Genomic DNA, 6,000 nt, shown 5'->3' with positions numbered 1-6,000 from the left:
TTAAAAATGCCTTTTAAAAAACCCCCCCCCCCCCCCCCCCCCATATTAACTATTATTTACACCGAAGAACATAGTTTTTTTTTATTTTTTATTTTGGAATCAAAAAATGAGTAGTGGTTAATTCATTTAACATACTGATATATTAACACTCCCAGTTCTGTTAATAAAACTTTTCTTGAAACTTGAAATATCATATCATATCATATCATATCATATCATATCATATCATATCATATCATAGGCTATATCATATATCATATCATATCATATCATATCATATCATATATCATATCATATCCATATTGTTCTAATGCATGAACTATATATGGACTTTAAAGAAACAGCTGTGCTTTGAAGAAGTGTTTTTGTTTATTTTTTCAGCTGTCCATTTGTCCTTGCTCTGTATGCGCCTGCCAATTTCTTGCGTGAGTGAATTGTGAATAGAGAAATGTGTTTGACTTCATTTTATGCTTGAGTTTTCATTTTCATTTCAGAACAAAGTGGGAAACTGTTGAGTTTAGACCTGGCTTGGGTTTAGAGTGATTCATAATAGAAAAAAAAATATTCAAAAGGTGTGTACTGTCATGCTGGTACAATTCTGAATGTAAAAGGGAACACTAAAGATTTTTTTAGCCACTCTTATGAGAAACTGGGAGGTAAAAATGCATGTCATCAGACCAAATCCTTCAAGTAAAGGGAGAGAGAGATGTTCAAAGACTTCATTAACATTCTAGAAGCTCCCTGTGCACAAAAATGTCAATCCAGTCCCTCAATCCACTCAGGCCTCAGAATAATTGCTCATAAAGTGCTCAACTATTCTCGGCATGCTGCTAGTTCAAGAAAACCGCCATTCAGAGTCAGACAAAATTCCAAACGGAAGAACTGGCTTGCTTTCTATTCAGGAGTTGAAACTGTAATTGAATTGGCCACATCTCACAGGATGTTGAACTGGAATTTACAGGAAGAGGAGTTTACTAAATAGAGTATACAATGTTTCTTAACTAATTAAATGAACTAATACATACTGTCAGAACAGCACCACAAAGTATCTTTTTTGAGTACATTTGAGAAAAGTGTTGTTCTACCATAGTCTACAAAATGAAAGTTTAATATAATAAAATACATTGATTATTAAAATCATATTTTGGAATGATAACATATTTATGACTAAGTCATACTGAAAAGTTAGTAATATGCATACACAAAATAAATGTACACTTACAACAGTCCTTAAATTCAAATTTGATGCTTTCATTCAAAAAATATTTTAATTTCACCATATTTGCTTCTACAATTCAAATTCAAGAACTGGACTGGAACATTTAAGACATTGTCAATTTAATTCTGGATGGCACACAACCCTGCTGTTGCCATTTCAGGCTGGTTTGTCTCTTGGTTGTCTTGAAAATGATGCACGGGTGTTTTTGTTTCATTTTTATGCTAAAGGCTGGGTTAGAGTCAAACTCATCATTATGATTTTTGGCAGTCCTGGTACAATTGCACAACCCATTATGACCACAAAACGATAGCTATTCACAAATAAAAAGTAAAACTTTTAAAAGTTTTCTGCTTTTTTCTGGGTTACACCTTGAATTATTGCTTCACTGAGTGCAATGAAATTCTTGCTATGTATGTAGTCATTGTGCAGAGCGAGTTTAGCAAGATATGAATTAATAAATCTTTCACAACTTTTCTGATATATCTGAAGCTTCTACTACCTCTCAGGCAGAGTGTTTATGGTACTATCATTGCCTTCGTTCTCCCTGTAATGTTTCTCTCTCCTATATATCAGTGAATCAAATAATTTATCAGGGGCTACGTTTGACAGGAAGCATAATACCCTCTTCCCTTTAAGTGCAACCCCCTCTGAAAGAGCTATTTTCTGCCATCCCTCTCTGAAGAATATTTACCTTTCATCTTTTTCTCTCACAACCCTCTATTTCTTTTACTCCCCAAACTGACAGTTATTGTTGGGCTTTCATAAAAGACAGAAATGTCTCTGTTCTAAGATAGACAACAAAACACAAGATACTTTCAGGGAGTATCAGAAAGAGAATGAATTACCTAGAGGTCAAAGTAAACTTGAGTATTTTGATTATGTTTCCTTCTGAACACTGACAGTACACCCTGTCACATCTAATACCAAGTATATATTCTGTGTATGTAGCAGCACTGCTTTGTCATGTTTACATTATCTGAAGTGCAGTTTTATTGTGTGTCCTTGTTCAGGGGTGATTTGTTCCCTCTTTTATGCCTTTATATCAGATTTCAACCAATATGGCATATTTACTGCCCTGCTACATAAGATCTGATAGGATAAACTTTATATAATTTCACTGGAGAAACCATATCTGGTAGAATTTATCTGATTTCTGATATACTGTATATCATATAGTTGAGGTTTTTAAGTAAACAGTGTGGTGGATTGAGATATCCACATTTAAATGGAAAGAACTTCAAATTTAAGAGAAAGAAATAACTCAAAAGTGAGATTAAAGTTATTTTATGAAATTATATATTTTTCTTAATATGATATGTATGTTAGACAAATAAATGCACATTACCGTAACTGTGTCATCCTAAGAAAAATACATTTATTTATATAAAATACATAATTTTTTTTACATTGCAGTAATATTTCACAATATTTCTGTTTTTATTAAATTTTTGGACAAATAAGCATAGCCTTGGCATATGAGATACATATTAGAAATTGGTGTAAGGTAGATCCTTGATAAAGTGAGATTGTGGACGCCACAGAAGCACATTTGGGATATACACATCCTTCTAAAAATGTAATGTCTCAGTGATGGTCCAAATATTCACAAACCTTTTCTTTTCAGCACTGCCAAGCAACGTTAAGTCTTTGATCTCTCTAACATACAAACAGTCTTTGCATGTAGCTGTGATTGTGTAAGCTGTCAGAAGAGATAAGGCTGTAGATATAACATAAAGCATAAGGAAAAAGACAGGACTGTCCCAGATGGTATACCTGATACTGACAGATATCGAGACGCTGATGGATTAGAGGGTAAAATCGGACATGCATTTCAGATTATATGACTCCCACACATTCATTATTGAGTAGCTTGGGTTCAGATTGATCAGGGATCTCGCTGCTGTCTTTCTCAGGTTGCTGGATTTCGATCTTCCCCTGAACTCGAAACATACCTGTCTGAATAACATTACAAAGCCCTCGAGCCTCCACTGTCAGTTCTTACTTTCTAAGACATCAATATGAAAATGGATAGATTATATCACATGTTTATATAATCAAAGAAAGACATGGTAAAGACTTGAAAATATCTCCTCCAGGACCTGATTAATAACATAAAGGTAAAGTTAAGATGGCGGTGAGATGCCCTGAGATGCCCATGTGGATGGCATTGGTCTTGCTAGATTCTATTTAGGGGGCTTTAGCTTTCTTGTCTTTCATGTGAGCTCCTATAAAAGCTGCCAGGAATAAAGCTATAAAAATCTGCTTTTTGATCTCTCTTCATGTTTGCCAAACACAAACACACACACACACACTTCTGCCACAAAAAAAGGTATGGTAATTAAATAGTAAGGGTAGTAGGCTTATGCTTTAGAATTCAGCGAGACACTTATTTTATTATGGAATAAATCAGCATTTTTGAGCAAATTGAAATGATTTAAAACATGGGATCTCTTGCATAAGAAATATAGCATATTCAAGCCTGAAATCCTAGAATATTTTTTATTGTATTATGAGTAACACAGCTAACAAAAATATGTTTTAAGAACATACATTTTGCTAATGTTCCCATTAAGTTCATGAAGTTATGAACATTCAAAATGGCCAGTTTATTTTTTTTAAAAAGGGCAAGTTTTTTTTTTTAAACATTTAAAACCTTCCCCCCCCCCCCCAAATATTATGGGGATGTTACTTTTGACAGAACATTCTAAAATAAGTAGTGCATTAGTAGTGAGGGCATCATCTGAGAGGTGCGATGGAAGTTGATTATATATCTTTGTGTTCCGATCAGCGTAATTAAATCAACATACGCCTGTCATCCTTCATTTCGCTCTTCTTATAGATTAAAGAAGCCATTCTTAGACGACTCGAACTGACTAACTGATCAACAACCATAGGCAGCATGAGCGAGTTATCAGTGTCACCCTAAAGTGTGCTCTTATCCACAGAGATCTGTGAACTGGTATCTCTCTTAATTCAAGCCATGCTAATGGCTCATTAATATGAGAGTCATGGGGCTGTCAAAGACATCGCGCAGCGCAGAGCTAAAGGAAACTAATCCCCATTGATTAGAGTTCTCAGATCAAAGGCTTCCAGCGCTGTCACTTCACCTCTATTCTCCCCTACCCACTCGCGCCGCAATTAGGAGCCCTCTCAGCGTTTCATTAAGATGTTAAAAATACCAAGTCGCCTCCCCCTCAAGGGACCTAGTCACTGAGACACATACTGAAATCCTCATTTACCATTGTGAGAAACAAACCGTGGCATCTCTCTGAACATTTCAATCAGGTGGTAAGCCCCACTCATGCCTGCAGTACACAAAAGCAATTGCTGAGTCCTCAGTAACCCTGGACTCTACTGTGCTTGCAATGTGTGATAATGAGCTCATCGTCCACCAACGATGAAAAAAGTACATTTAATTAGCAAGAGAAAGGTTGTTTTTTTCCCTTTTTTTTCTTGAGACAATGCATAGACTCCAGTCCAAAACAAAAATAGAAAAAAAAAAGAACTTAAGTGAGCTCAACAGCAATAATTACAGGCTTTAAGTAAGGAGTGCAAATTCACAGGGCATCCCTTGATGTGTAAGTGAAATCTGTCAAAGGACATTTTTAAAAATAAATCTTTGACACAGATAAGAAGAAAGAAGACAGGAAATTATAGGTAATTATTTAAATTGGCATGTTAAAAAACACCGCCTCTTATTTTCTGTCACTTTTTATAAATATCAGCCAAAGGATAAGAAATTATCATGTGTGTGTGTGTGTGTGTGTGTGTGTGTGGCCTGGCATTCCCTAAAATATGGGAAGAGCTGGATAGATTACTTAGAAGTTGTAGTCTGTTATTGATGTTCCAAATTACATGACAAAAATTGTAGTTAATAACTAAATCCATTGCCTTACACATTTCAGGTAATGTAATCAGACTACTTTTTGATTACTTTTAGATTACTTTTGACCTTAATTGTTTATCACATTGAATTAAATAGGATAATCTTGTACCATATTGTACCATATAAGTGCATTAAACATTACGCTACATTATGGTTTCCCAAACTGGGGTTCGTAATTGAACTGTAGGGACTACATGAGTTTAATGGAAAGCTAATAATTAATTAAATTATAAAAAATGTAAAATTAAAATAAGTCATTTTAGAATAACATCAATCAAATTAAAACATTTACTAAAAGAATAATATATTTTATTTGTTTACATGCATGTCCTGTGACCATTAACCAACAGAGAACTGTGAACATGCAAATGTGATACTTATTAAAATATTTATTTTAAAATCTCAGGGGTACTTCAAGTAAATAATAATAGGTGAAAGATGTTCAGATGACAAAAATGTTTGGGAATGCCTGCATTACATGGAAATAGGAAATCATGTGAATTTGTGAATACAGCTTGTACAGTATAAAAATGATTAAGCCTATGGAATGTCCCCATAAAATATGGAAACCCAACATGTGTGTGTGTGTGTGTGTGTGTGTGAATAGAAGAAATACAGCTGGAAGGGATATATTATAACTGCTCACACATACTGAGTCTTATCTTACCTTAAGTGCCAGTGCTGATGCTCTTCCTGTCTCACCACACAGAAGGATAATCTGCACCTGGAAGAAAGAGGAAATGGATCACTGAATTGAGTGCATACTCCAAAACAGATCACATTCATGCATACTCCCAGCAGGTATTCGTAAATGTACTTGTGCACATAAAACACATCCATGAAACATTCATGTACTAAGGCAACATTTTTTCCAGTTTTTTTCCAGTTTTTTTCC

The 6,000-nt window shown here is 34.6% G+C and overlaps 1 protein-coding gene across 3 annotated transcripts in view; it reads right to left on the bottom strand.

Annotated features, from left to right (window-relative positions):
- The window catches only part of tnr (tenascin R (restrictin, janusin)), a 138,345-nt gene that overhangs the window by 63,338 nt on the left and 69,007 nt on the right, over positions 1-6,000 (bottom strand). For all 3 annotated transcript variants that reach the window (XM_016446858.1, XM_016446860.1, XM_016446859.1), the window contains one exon: positions 5,773-5,829. The gene's annotated coding sequence lies outside the window, so the exon portion shown is untranslated. The remainder of the gene's footprint in view (positions 1-5,772; positions 5,830-6,000) is intronic.

The sequence above is a fragment of the Sinocyclocheilus anshuiensis genome, unplaced genomic scaffold (assembly GCF_001515605.1).
Source record: "Sinocyclocheilus anshuiensis isolate Anshui unplaced genomic scaffold, SAMN03320099.WGS_v1.1 scaffold375, whole genome shotgun sequence".
Lineage (NCBI taxonomy): Eukaryota > Metazoa > Chordata > Actinopteri > Cypriniformes > Cyprinidae > Sinocyclocheilus > Sinocyclocheilus anshuiensis.
This window is presented reverse-complemented; position numbering and strand designations above follow the sequence as displayed.